This window comes from Equus caballus, chromosome 7 (assembly GCF_041296265.1).
Source record: "Equus caballus isolate H_3958 breed thoroughbred chromosome 7, TB-T2T, whole genome shotgun sequence".
NCBI lineage: Eukaryota > Metazoa > Chordata > Mammalia > Perissodactyla > Equidae > Equus > Equus caballus.
The window spans coordinates 48,675,971-48,689,316 of NC_091690.1; the positions used below are offsets into that span (position 1 = coordinate 48,675,971).

At 45.4% G+C, this 13,346-nt stretch overlaps 1 long non-coding RNA gene across 2 annotated transcripts in view; it reads left to right on the forward strand.

Moving 5' to 3' along the window:
- The window catches only part of LOC111774286 (uncharacterized), a 36,907-nt gene extending 33,917 nt beyond the window's left edge, over positions 1-2,990 (forward strand). The window contains exon 5 of one of the 2 annotated variants that reach the window (XR_002809212.2): positions 1,789-2,990. This is a non-coding gene — a long non-coding RNA (uncharacterized lncRNA). The remainder of the gene's footprint in view (positions 1-1,788) is intronic. The other variant, XR_002809214.2, reaches the window with a different exon arrangement.
- Positions 2,991-13,346: the final 10,356 nt, after the last annotated feature.

Here is a 13,346-nt window from a genome sequence, read left to right on the forward strand (position 1 = left end):
ATGTCCTGGTATAAAATGTTGGCTGTCATCAAAATTGAGGTTCACCAAAAGGACTGAATCTAAATATAAGAAAACCACCTTTGCTGACTTTCCTGCAAAGCCAGCAACAATAGAATCTATAAAGGTTATGATACACGTGGATGAAGTTCATTATACTTCTGCAAAAATAATTGACCCCTCCGCCATTGCCAGACTCTTGCCATCCTGATGTCCTGGTAACATGGCAACAGGCTGCTGAATCAGAAAAATTAAGATTAGTAAACAATAGCTGTAAACTAAACGAACAGTCAGAGCTATGGGAAACCCAAGATGGCCACTTAGTTCTTTCCAGCTTCCTGGAAAACCCCATTTTTCAGTTTTTACATTCCTTCACCCACTATAGGAAAAGCTATTTCTGTCCCCAGAGGCCTCAGAACTCCCTCTGGGCCCTCTGAACATTTTCAGTTGGTCTTCATTCAACTGCCATTTCGTATGAGTTGTCAATATGTTCTTGTTGTCATATGTGTGTTTTCTGGATGGGTTGAAGACTTCCCTTGTCACAAAGCTGATGACCTCACAATGGAAAAGAAAACTGTTAGAAAATGTGTTTCCCACTTGGGGTGTACCTTCCACAATCTCCAGTGACTGAGACACCCACTTCACTGGGCAAGTCATACTAGCCTTAACAAAAACCTCACAAACTTCTTGGAATTATCACTGTCCCTATCACCGTCAATCATCAGGCAAAGTTGAGAGAACTAATAGAAAAACTGGATTCAAACAGAACAAGAATTACATCAGACTAAATGAACTGATGATGATTATAATTTGAGACTTTTTGTCTGAAATGTTATTTTTTAATCTCTTGTTTTTCCAGTTCTAAGAACATTTTTTTCCTTCTTTTCTCTTAAGCTATCTATGACTTACAGCAATTTGGTGAATTATACCTTTGTAATGTAAGCAGAATTGAAACAATTACTTTTCCTCTCTACTTTATCCCTCCAGAATTCAGAAACTCAGTATTATTATTTTCATGGCAATATATTTATTTGCCTAAGTTCAATAGGAATCTGTTCTCCTTATAACAGGACACAGTTGGAAACAATGGTTATATTACCAAGGCTTTGTCTGGAATGTCATGTTTAAGAGAGACGTGCATAAACTTAGCTATGACCAAACAGCTTTAAGGAATTAAGGTTGATTTTATGAAGCCAATAAAGTGCCTTGGAGGAAAAAAAAAAAAAAAAACCCACACACCCCTGGTACCTTACTTACAGGGTTCCTGACAGCCTAACCAGGTAAGTAAAAAGGTCACTTCCTGGCAGGTACAAGAACCTCAAGAAATGTTGGGAGCCTTACGAAGAGAAGAACTGACCAAAATCTATAGGTATTGCAGGTGGAATATTTGGCTTGACTTCTTAGCCTTGAGAGGCTATTAAAAGTTCAATCTCGAGATTCCTTACGAAAAGTTCCATCAAAGCAAATTTTTAAAAGCCTATAGCATCAATCATTATTTGTGCTGTAGTTATGTAAATAACTGAGACAAGTTTATTGAAACTAAACTTATTTTGCAAGCAAATTAGTCTTAATTTGACTATCTTTGATCAAAATGAGGGTGATTTTATAGAGAAAAATTATGTTTCAGTAGAAACCATAATACATACTTGTGGATATTAGATTCTAGTGCTGTTAATTTTCTTTGAAGTTTTGTTATTTACGTAAAAACTGGAGTGGATCCTAAATTTCCTTCTGGTTTCCTCCAATATTTGACTACAACTCTCCAAACTAACATTTACAATTTTTCTCCAGCTTTTGACTTGGAATCATTGAGAACTAAAGCTGCCCTTCTTCCCTGAAGCTTTGCAAACTGAAGCTGAATGACTTGCTATGAATTTGAGAGACCACCACACAGCCTGTGTTTAAACAGCCTTCATGCCTGTTGCTGAGTGAGCATCTCAGGAAGTTTACCTGAACCCCTGATGACATTATCAGAGACATTTCAAACTGCAAAAGATGCTTTGACCCTGACATCTAGAAACCTTCTTGAGTGGCTGCCTCCTGGGCTCAGAAACTGGCTTATAATTTGCTGTAACCATTAATCATTATTTTTCTTTGTTTCCATAGAAATGCCTCTTATTAAATACCTGATTGCTTGTACCATAGACCTAATTTTGGGAGCCCACCTGCCTCACTGTCTCATAAAATGAGACACGACTGTTTAATTGAACTGAACTTTTTTTTTTAAAGATTGGCACCTGAGCTAACATCTGTTGCTAATCTTTTTTATTTTCTTCTTCTTCTTCTCCCCAAAGCCCCCCAGTACATAGTCGTATATTCTAGTTGTAGGTCCTTCTGGTTGTGCTATGTGGGATGCCACCTCAGCATGGCTTGAAGAGCAGTGCGTAGGTCTGCACCCAGGATCCAAACCAGTGAAACCCTGGGCGGCCAAAGTGGAGCACATGAACTTAACCACTTGGCCTTCGGGCCAGTCCCTGAACTGACCTATATTCAAGACTAAAAGATCAACTCAATGAAATAATGGAACAATCTACCATGTCAACTTTTAATATGTGAAGCTTCCAGGGAAGTCTCAGAGGAGGGAGCTACTGGGGCCCAATCCAGGCTGCCTCCAAATGTCCCACAATAGCATGCTGACTATTCAGAATTAAAGTTACTTGAGAAGCAAAAAGGGCATGTCCTGCTTCTGTTTCCCCTGAAAGCAGGAAATGAATCTCCTGCGTGAAGGGTGCTCTCCCTGCATCCTTATCACTGAGGCAGGGCATTCAGAGTCCAGAAGTCTGCGTAAACACCCCTCACTAATTTCCTACCTCAGGCCCAAACTGTTTAAATTCCTAATTATGTACCTCAACCCTAAGTGTCTGTCCTGTCATTCCTCATAAACTTGTTTCTTTGTGTGAAAGGTACATATACTGCCGGGTTTGTTGACTCTCCGAGCATCATTTTCATGATTCTCCCATGGATATGTAATTAAATTGGGGTTTTCCTGTTAATCTGGTCCTGTGTCAATTTCATTATTAGTCAGCCCACAAAGCACAAGAAGGAGCCGAATTCCCCCTCCTTGACACTACGTCAGCACTAATCCTTGTCTGTTTAAAAAATGGCCCCATTCCCAAATAAGTTGCTCTCTTGCTTTTGTTTTTGAAGAATCCTTCCTCTCTTTTCTACGATACTTCACGCTAAAGATGTTTTGAATTATAAAAAAAGCCAAAAAACAAAACCAAAAAATCTTCAGAATCACAAACTGAAAGAAGCCACAGGTGCCTCCAATTCCCATTTTCAGTTCACACAAGACCAAGTTCAAGTTCTGCTTGGCAACCTTGGGCAAATGACTTCACCTCTAAGCTTCTACTTTTCAGCTGAAAGCTGGGGAGAATCAAGACCCTCTTAAGGTCGCTAGGAGTTTTATAAGAGATAATAAAGGCAGAGCTCTTGGGCGCTGGACTTGGCCCTCCGCAGCTGGGCAGGGACGCGGGTCCTGTCTCTGAGACAGTGGCCACCCTCCCAGGCTCACCTGCGCGGCGCGCTGGTCCAGGTAGAGCTCCAGGTACGTCTCCTCCTCCATGGGCAGAGGTCCCACCACGGGCAGGGCTGCGAGCAGGGACAGGGAAGTGCTCTAGCGAGTCGAGCTGCCATTTATCAGCCCACAGCCCACGGGGAGGCGGGCGGGGGCGGGCCCTCCTGGAGCCTCAGGCCGGCCTGGTCCACAGGTGAAGAGATGAGCCAGGGAGGGAGATGGAGGAATCGGCGCCAGGCCCACGGGGCACTAGGAAAGGGAGGGCTGGGGCTGCGAGGGGAGGACAGGGGAGGATGCAAGAGGGCGGGAGGGAAGGGCTCCTCACCAGGGTGACATCACAGCACCTGAGAAGCCCCTGGACCTGCAAATCTGGAGATTTCCTTCTGGAGTAGCTGCAAATGCTGCCTTTGCCTCCTGAAGGAGAGGAGGTCTGGTGTTAGCATAAAAAGTGAACGCGTGGGACAGTGAGAAAAGAAAGGATTTTTTTCTAAGTGAATTTTTATTTCTAATCCTGAGCAGGGCGAGTGGAATTGGAGGCCCCTGACCTAGTCAGGTGTAGTGCTTTTATGCTCTAATTACTTCCCCCCTTCAAAGCCCAGGTGGTTCTCCTCCAGTCACAGAATTCCGGCTAAAGCCGCATTCAAAGGAGGGTGTTGCTGCAGAGTTAGAGTGGAGGCAGCTCGAGAAGAGAATACAGAACCAAATATTCAGAGAGCTGCCTCTTTCTTGACATCATTATTTTAACTTTCAAAGTCTCAGCTTTCCTAAGAACTTAAATGTGCCGAATGGTTCGTAAATGTAATCTACACTTTTTATGTGAGATATTTCAAAATGTACGTGGACACACACATAAAATGTCTCTCCTACTAGACTCTAGCGAGAGCAGGAATTTTGATGACTTGTCTGTGTGTCTCTGTACCAAGCTCATGGATGAGCAAGAAAACTTGATGGGTGGGTGAAACTGTTCTCAGAATGGAGAATGGGAAGCACGCATCAGTGGAGGGGGATGAAGATGGCTGTAGCAATCAGGTCACAAGAGGAATCTTATAGAATTTCTAGTCAAGAATATAGGAAACATTCCAATAATGCTAGAGTTGTATATAATGGTTTATAATGGTATATAATTATGTTAAATGAGATAGCCTACAAAAAATGTGCCTGGCCGGTAGCTTCAACATTAGCTTAGTTTTGTTATTAGTTATGGACTGAATTGTGTCCGCCTTCTGCCAAATTCATGTGCTGAAGCTTGAATCCAATATGGCTGGTGTCCTTATAGGAAGAGAGAGAGACACCAGGGATGTCTATGGACAGAGAGAAGTGCCATGTGAGGACACAGTGGGAGGTTGGCCATCTGCAGGCCATAGAGAAGGGCCTCGGGAGAAACCACATCTGCTGACTCCTCGCTCTTGAACTTCCGGCCTCCAGAAGAAACAGAGAAAGGGAAAAATCGATTTCTGTTGTTGAAGCCGCTCAGTCTGTGATATTGCTAGGGCAGCCCTCGCCGACTGATACACAGACTTAGTAATGGTCTTATGTGGTAGACAGAACTCTGAGATGGCCCCCCGAATTCCCGCCCTCTGATGCAGACACAGCTTCTCCAACTTATTCAACTGCAAATCTAGGTGCTGCTCTGAAGGGGTTTTGCAGATCTAATGAAGGTCCCAAATCAGTCAACTTTAAGAAAGAGAGAGAGATTACCCTGGGTGAGCCTGAGCTAATCAGGTGAGCTCCTAAAAGGAACTGAGCTCTTCCTTGGGAGGGAGATTCAAAGCTTGAGGACTTCCCATGAGGGAGACTCCATTCCCGGCTTTGGAGGTGGATGGAGCCATGTTGCAAGGAAGGTGGCTGCCCTGTAGGAGCTGAGAGTGGCTCCCATTTGACAGCCAGTAAGGAAATGGAGCCCTCAGTCCTGTAGCTGTGAGGAGCTGAATTTGGCCAACAGTGACAAGGAAAGGAGCCCCAGGAAGGAGGTCGGCCTGGCCCATACCTTCATTTCAGCCTTGTATGCCCTCAGCAGGGAATCTAGTCAAGCTGGGCCCAGACGTCTGACCTGTAGAACCGGGAGCTTGTAAATAGCTGTGGTTTTAAGCTACTAAACTTGTGGTAATTGGTCACCCTGAAATAGAAAATGAAGACATCAGATTATGGGTAAGAGATAGGGACGCAGATTCTCAGTGATCTGCAGTGAAAATGATAAAGCAAAGAATAAAATGTGAACAATAAGTAAATCTGGGTAAAGGGTACATGGGTGGTTCCTTGTACTGCTTTTATTTTTGTAAGTTTTTTAAATTTGAATTTATTTTCATGTAAAAAGTTTCAAAACAAAAGATGAGCGACTGTTTTTGTGGATGTTTTCAGTTGTTTTGGTGAGAGTTAATTTATCCAAAATCGTAAGTTGTTCTACAGTCACACGTCACTTAATCATGGGGATACATTCTGAGAAATGCGTCATTAGGCTATTTTGTCATTGTGCGAACATCCCAGAGTGCACTTATACAAACCTAGATGGGATAGCCTACTGCTTTACTATTTCCCAGACTGAACAGGGAAGTCTGACCCGAATGACAGCCACCTGCTCCTGCCGTGCCCAGCAGATGAGGTTTGATGACCTTTGCTTGGGGAAGTGCATGTAATGATCACAGCTTCTGTCTTCTCACCGAACTCTGCTTCATACACGCCTCGCCAAAATATGAATCTTTGCTCGTGCTTGCACTTGCATGCTGGATAATTAGCGTCAAGTGGGGAATGACTCTCAACACTGCCTTTTCCTCCAAGAATTCACATTGAAAAATAATGTCATTCTGGCAGACATGCTCTGGGAACTTGAAATATGCTTACATTTATTATTAAAATCAAGTAAACTTCTGGGAATGCAGCTGTTTTCCCGTGAAGGGTCTGCCTCACTGTTTGTCACCTGAGAAATGCAAGAAGAAGGCCGTTATTTTCATTCACACCTTCGACATCAAGTGGCCCTCCCACCTGCAGCTGTGGAGGGAGGAAGTGTGCCTTTCCTGCTGTGTGGACGCCCGTGAGGGGGCGGTGGAGGACAGGGATCAAGAACCTGAACCTGAGAGTTAGATTTCAGCTTGAATCTTTGCTTAATCGCATGCAGGAATTGTGATTTTAGGTAAGTTATTTAATATCTATAAGCCTTAACTTTCTCCCCTGTGAAATGGGGCCGATCATAGGTCTTCCTAGAGCTGTGGGAAGGATTACGTGGGATAACCAGTAGAGCATTTATTACAGTGTCTGGCACATAATGAGCACCTAGTCAATGGCGGTGGGGTTGCTAGGAATATTATCTGTAGCCAGGAGGGAGTGACTACCAGCCCTCAATTCTCTCTCTCTCTCTTTTTTTTGTTCTTTGGTGAGGAAGAGTGTCCCTGAGTTAACATCTGTGCCAATCTTCCTCTATTTTATGTGGGATGCCACCACAGTGTGGCTTGATGAGCAATGCTAGGTCTGCGCCCAGGATCTGAACCTGTGAACCCCGGGCCGCCAAAGCGGAGTGCGTGAACTTAACCACTACGCCACCAGACCAGGCCCAGCCCTCAGTTCTAATAGTGAAAATCTTCTAGAAATCTTCAGACTATTCTAAAGCAAAGGACAGAACCATCCATCAAGAACTTTGGCCCTTTAGAAGGCAACTTTACAAAATAGCCCATGGGGTTACGTGGGGGAGATTATGGCGTGGAGAGAGAAGAACTGGCAGTAACACTAAAGGCTTCCAAACTCCTGAGAGGCCCTCACCGGGCGCAACCTATGGGAGGAGGCCAAGGTCAAGGTGAGTCAGCACCCTACCCAGTTCACATGAGATGGCTCCCTAGGGCCACTGAGTCACTCTTCCCTTAAATCAGGAGTCAGGCCCCTCCCCCACCCAATTTCCCTTTCTATTTTGGAGTCAAGTCAGTGCCAGGAGTTACAGTGGGAATAATATAATATAATACAATTACCATGATGACAAGCCCGGAAATGATGTTCTTTATGAAAATGAATTCTCCTTTGGATAAGCTGTACTTACTCAGAAGGCCCCTGAGTGGCAGGTCTCCAGGTGGTGCTTCTTGTAAGTCAAAGGGAGTAACTGTTGGCAGAAATGTCTTACCAAGAAGAGACTCTCCATCCCTGGGGAAGACCTGAGCATTTCACTGTTGCTGGGGAGTTGGACAGAGGACTCATTCCCTTCATAACATTTCCAAACATGTCTCTGTGTTAACTTTTCTTTTTCTTTGAGTAATCGGCTTCTCAGTCTTTCTTTCTTTCTTTCTTTCTTTTTTTCTTTTTGGTGAGGAAGATTGTGACTTAGCTAAGATCTGTGCCAGTTTTCCTCTATTTTGTATGTGGGATGCTGCCACAGCATGGTTTAATGAACCATGTGCAGGTCCACACCCAGCACCTGAACCTGTGAACCCCAGGACACCAGCAAACTTAGCCACTATGCCACCAGGCTGGGCCCTGTGCTGAGTATTTTATTTCAAGACAACTTTTGTCATTTTTCCCTGACATGGTCACTCATCTGTTAGTCTGTGCAAGATACTCCTTAGATACCACAGAGGATACAGAGGTACCTGCCTTTAGGGAGCTTACAGTATCGTAGGGAAGACGACAACAACAATAATAATAATAATGATAATGATAGCACTTATTGATGACTTACTGTGTCCAGGCACTGTTTTAAGTCCCTTAAAACTTCTTTTTATCAAAACAATGCTATAAGTAGATGGAATTATCATCTCAGTTTTAAAGATGAGGAAACAAACTTTTACTTGATGAGGCCTGTGAAGTTAGGCATCTCACTCAAAGATAAGCCCTACGTGCAAACACACAAAGATACAGCGTAGATGCAGGCAGATATCTTGGCAGTTTATAGGAGGGAAAGAGTACTTCCTGTGCATAGGCATCCGAGGATGCTTCACAGAGGAGGTGGCAATGGAGCAAAGTCTTGAAGGGTACAGGAGTTGAATTGTGGCCCCTTCAAAAGACATGTTCTCCCAAAACCTGTGAATGTGAGCTTATTTGGAAAAAAAGAGTTATTGCAGTTGTAATTAAGTGAAGGAGCTGGAGATGCGATCATCCTGGATTTAAGGTGGGCCCTGAATTCAATGACAGGTGTCCTTATAAGAGAAGGGCAGAGGGAGATTGGAGACACAGACACACAAAGAGAAGAAGACCACGTGAACATGAAGGCAGAGACTGGCAGCCCTAAGCCAAGGAATACCAAGGATGCAGGCAGCCGTCAGAGCTGGGAGAGATGCTGGAACAGCTCTCCCTCAGAGCTCCCGGAAGAACCAACCCTGACAATACCTTGACTTTGGATGTGCAGATTCTAGGACTGTGAGAGAATCGATCTCTGTTGTTTTAAGCCACAGTTTGTTGCAGTTCATTATGACCGTCCTGGAAAGCAAATCTGAAGGGCAGGTGAGACTCACGGGGAAACAACAGCTCAAGCTAAGATGCTGATGAGCAAACGACAGAGGTTCCCGTGCATCTGTTTTGGTTTGCCTGGAGCCTGAGGACCCTGGAAGGGAGCAGGCTGATGAAGGTGGAGGTTGTATGACCGACAGCTTTGAAGGGCAGGTGAGGAAATCTAGACTTTATTTGATAAGCATGAGGAACTTGATGAGAGTTGTATATTGAGAAAATTCAGGTGTCCTTGAGCTGTGAGGAGGTCATATGGGCCTGAATTAAGGCAAGGGCCATGGAAGGAAGAGAAGAACAGAAGGGAGGTTTCTTGTCTGAATCCAAGACTTGGCAATTGACAGATCCTCATTCTGTCTTGCTAAGGAGCCTGATTCATATTTTACCTGCTATCGTTCATGCATTTTGTCTTCTGGGCTGCATAACGCCCATGCTTTAAAATGAACCCCCCAAGTCTTATGGCTGCCGGTTGAGTTGGATTATTAATTTATTCTGACTTCCTGGCAGTCAAGCTGTGTTCTATGTTGCGGACTTTCTTTTCCTGAATCTTAGGAACATTTCTTTTGCCTTCTCTGCCAAGCTGGGGGCAGGAGGCAGGGTTTCAGGGCTGCTGCACTGGCCTCACTCCAGCAGTCTATTACAGATCCAGTCTTATTTGATGCTAAGTGTGATGTCAAGGTGGCATTGATCAAGCTGTGACATCCGGAACAGATGCAAATCTTAGATTCATGTCAGAAGTTAGACATCACCAGTGCCCTGGAGACCTTTAATGGTCTCTGAGGTTTCAAGCCTCATTAGCATCATATTCCTTTGGTTAGTTTCCCAAAATCACATGAAACTTCTTGATGTGGCTTTATACTATGAGGCCAGTATGGGGAACAGAAGAGGAACCAGTGTTTCTCCAGGGCTCGCTCAATGCCAGTTATCATGTGAGGCGCTTTGCAAATGTTCCATTGTTTCATCTTCTCATCAGGACTATGAGGGGGGTGCTATTGTCCTAATTTTACAGATGAGGAAATTGAAGCTCAAAGCAGTTAGGTCACACAGCAGTGGTGCTGCCAGGATTCAACCTTGGGACTTTCCCAGATACCACACTGCCTCCTACAGAGGAGATGCTTTTTTTGTCAGTGCTAGTAAAGCAGTAGAATTCCGTTTTGGGCATATGTGCAGGATTTGCCTGGTTCATGCTTACTTTTGACGTTGTGCCATGATTTTGTACGATCATTTCTCCCATGGTTCTTCCCAGAGCCCAGGCACTGAGCTAGCACATCCTGGACATCATCTTCAAGAACATTTGAGAACTTTCCAGAGTGATGGATTTGTGCTGTTTCCCAAAGGAACAAAAGTGTGTTCCAGCATCAGGTTGCAGCTTGACGTTTTCTGGTTGCATCTCTAGGTTCGATTGTATTGGAAAGAGTGAAAAATATGGGTCCTCTTTTTTAGCCTTGATCTCTACATTGGTTTGAGGAAAGGAAGTAGCTTTGATACAGTGTCGTGGGCGGTACTGCCTGCAAAACCTGGGATGCATTCCGTCTAGTTTCCGAACCCAGCCCACTATCCTCAGGACCCCAAGTCCACTGACCTACCAGCCTTTGTTTGTGCTGCTTTTGTCCCAATTTCCTCCTGCTTGATCCCAGAATGTACTTCTCCCTTCTTTCTGCACTTTGAATCCTAAACTTTGTTCATTGCTCGGCCCCAGCTCGCTTCCTCCATTAAACCTCTTCTGATCAGCTTTCGTTTTCTGAGTTCTTGCAGCCAGTTGGCCTATATGGTGCTCTTCCCCAGCTCTCTTTCTGATTCTGGGTCTGTGCCTTAGTTCTTTAGTTGATTGTAGCCCCTCAGAGTAAGCAGTGTGGTCTTCCTTTTGGCCCCATGGTGCCTGGCAGAATGCTGGGCATACCAGGAGAACACAAGTTATTGATTGAGTCCATAAACTGCAGATACCTTTCTAGAACATGGATTACCTTGTGAAGTCTGCATTGCTTTCCCCACTGTGGATAAAATAAAGTGCAAGTTCCTGAGTACGGAATTTTTAAAAAACCAACAAAAAATAAAACCTCTCCGTCTTCAGCTTCCAAACTATGCTTCCAGGCTCTGAAAAAGCCCTAAGTTATCACTGCTCCTTTAATGCCTGCAGCTGGGAATATCCTTTCTGGATCCTCTGGCCCTGGAACTTCTTCCCAGCCTTCACATGCCACCTTCTGTGTGGAGCCCTCCTTGATCTCCCAAAACACAGCTAGGATGCAGTTTTCTTCCGTATGCCCATGCCATGTCACTTTGGCGCAATCGGGCCTGTATGTCATTTAACCCTGTCCCCTATTTCATCGTGGACACTCCCTTCTGGACTGCACAGTCGTGAAGGCGTGGAAGGCTGTTGGTTCACCTTTACAGCCAGTTAACACCTAACAGAGGATCAGCAGCCTTTGCCGAGGCTGGCTGTGCTCGGGGTAGTTCCCGTCTGCTCGGAAGCAGCGGCAGCTCTAACGCTTGTTAGCAGCAGCTTGCTTGGAGAGGAGCTAAAGGAGGAGGGCCAGGCGGCGATGGACCTGCTCCTCCCTTCTCTCCACCCCTCCCTGCGGCAGAGCCTGGATTCCTAGGTCTCATCTCTGGATGCTTACCTGGCCTTCCTCAGCAATCTCCCTTTGCTGGGGAGGAGACGGAAATCGTTCCTGATTCAAAGGCGCACATTGCATCAGAGCAGCCGGGCCCCTGTGTCTTGTGAGTGAGTAGGCATTAAACCACGCTCCTCTCTGCTTCCCTCTAAAGCCCGCAAAGCAGCAAACTCGTTCTCGCTGTGCGGGGGAGAGTGAGCGTCGGGCCAAGGACGGAGCAGCCTGGCTGCTGCGGGGGCTGCCTTCCTCGAGGACGGTGCAGCGGGCCGTTTGCCTTCGACTGCTCACAACTTGTCACTACTCACTGACGGTCTGGACCGGAGAGCCCACGTGACATGGTGATCCTGCGATCCAGATGTCAGCCACTATTGGTTTCTAACTTCCCCAGTGTGCTGTGCTCATCCAATTTAGAAAAAATTTTTATGATTTTAAAATTAATTTTTTAAATATGATTTAGTAAAAATTTTCTCAAGTCCGCATCCCTTATTCAGTAAGTCACCCAGGAACATTCCTGATCGTTCTGAACATTCCTGCTGGCAGGGGCACAGGGAGGAAGCCTGTGCTCCATCTGCCACTGGCCTCTGCTTCCGTGGCTTTCCTGGCCTCCACTCTGTGCTCTGCCTCCTGCAGGCCCTGCTCCTTTTCATATAGTATCTACTTCCTGGACTCCTTACAAACCCACCATCCCTAGGATGCCACTATTCACAGCTGTGTGTGTGCTACAGACTTTACTGAAGTCTTGGGCAATGGAGTGTGTGTGTGCGTGTGTGTCTCTGTGTGTGTTTAGTTTCCTAGGGCTGTCATAGCAAAGTCATACAAACAGAGTGCCTTAAACAACAGACATTCATTGCTCCACAGTTCTAGAAGCTGAGATCAAGTTGGCAGAGCTGTGCTTCCTCTGAAGGCAGGAGAGAAGGATCCATTCCAGGCCTTTCTCCCAGCTCCTGGTAGCTCCTTGGCTTGTGGCAGCATAACTCCATTCTCCACATGGTGTTCTTGCTGTGTGTGTGTCTATGTCCAATTTCCTCTTAAATGATACTGGTCATATTTGATTAGGGGCCTACCCTTCTTCAGTATGACGATGACATCATCTTAATTATATCTGCAACAACCCTATTTCCAAATAGGGACACATTCTGAGGTATGCGGTGTGGTACGTCTTCAACACATGAATTTTGGGGGACTACAGATCAACCCATTACTGTGTGTGTGTGTATATGTGTGTGTGTTATGGTCAGAGGGGTTATTTTACAGAATAGAAGGGCAAAACACTTGCAACTGAGTATTTAACCATCTCCGTTTTAGAAGTCCCTCAGCCTTTCCATCCTCTTGGGAACCTCCTGACGTCATCTCTGCCCCTGGCCTCCTGCCATGTTGCTGGACCCCTTCTGACCCTCTTCTTGGACCTCTCCCTGCTTTCTCCTGGTTCATTCAGCAACAACTCCAAAACTTACTGTGCGTTTCTTTTTTTTTGAAAATTGGCACCTGAGCTAACATCTGTTGCAATCTTCTTTTTTGTTTTTTTTTCCTTCTTCTTCTCCCCAAAGCCCCTCAATACATAGTTGTATATTCTAGCTATAGGTCCTTCTGGTTGTGCTATGTGGGGTGCCACCTCAGCATGGCCTGATGAGCAGTGCTGGGTCTGCACCCAGGATCCAAACCAGTGAAAGCCTGGGCCAGCGAAGCAGAGTGTACGAACTTAACCACTCAGCCATGGGGCCGGCCCCTACTGTGCGTGTCTGATGCAAAACAACTTAACTGTTTTCCTCTCGCCACAAAGCATCCAGACTTGGCCCAGAGGGCCA